A 1161-nucleotide genomic window follows, 5' to 3' on the forward strand; every position below is an offset into this window, starting at 1 on the left:
CGTGAAACACAGATGTGAGATGCGATATCACGTTTTAAGAAGCAGTAGAACTCTATTTGCTACGATACGTAGACATCTGCAAACGCTATATCCTAGCATGGAAGTGTCGCATTTACATTCTTGTGAAGTGAAATCGAGGTATACATGACACTTCGCAATGAATATTATATCTTATCGTGAAACATATAAGTGAGATTGCGATATGGCGTTTTGAGAAGCATTAGAACTCTATTGCTTACGATACGTAGACATCTGCCAAACGCTATTTCCTAGCATGGAAGTTTCGCATTTACATTCTTTTGAAGTGAATACGAGGTATACATGACGCTTCGCAATGAATATTATATCTTATCATGAAACATAGAAGTGAGATGCGATATCGCGTTTTAAGAAGCACTAGAACTCTATTGCTACGATACGTAGATATCTGCAAACGCTATTTCCTAGCATGGAAGTTTCGCATTTACATTCCTTTGAAGTGAAAACGAAATGTACGTGTCACTTCGCAATGAAATGATTATATCTTATCGTGAAACATATAAGTGAGATGCGATATGGCGTTTTAAGAAGCATTAGAGCTCTATCGCTACGGTACGTAGACATCTGCAAACGCTATTTCCAGCACGGAAGTTTCGCATTACATTCTTGTGAAGTGAAATCGAGGTAATACATGACACTTCGCAACGAATATTATATCTTATCATGAAACATAGGAGTAAGATGCGATATCGCGTTCTAAGAAGCATTAGAACTCTATTGCTACGATACGTAGACATCTTGCAAACTCTATTTCCTAGCATGGAAGTGTCGCATTTACATTCTTGTGAAGTGAAATCGAGGTATACATAACAATTCGCACTGAATATTATATCTTACCATGAAACATAGGAAAGAGTTGCGATATCGCGTTTTGAGAAGCATTAGACCCCTATTGCTACGATACGTTGACATCTGCAAACGCTATTTCCTAGCATGGAAGTTTCGCATTTTACATTCTTTTGAAGTGAATACGAGATATACATGACACTTCGCAATGAATATTATATCTTATCATGAACATAGGAATGAGTTGCGATATCGCGTTTTGAGAAGCATTAGAACTCTATTGCTACGATGCGTAGACATCTGCAAACGCTATTTCCTAGCATGGAAGTTTCGCAT

Source organism: Xylocopa sonorina, unplaced genomic scaffold, assembly GCF_050948175.1.
Source record: "Xylocopa sonorina isolate GNS202 unplaced genomic scaffold, iyXylSono1_principal scaffold0085, whole genome shotgun sequence".
Lineage (NCBI taxonomy): Eukaryota > Metazoa > Arthropoda > Insecta > Hymenoptera > Apidae > Xylocopa > Xylocopa sonorina.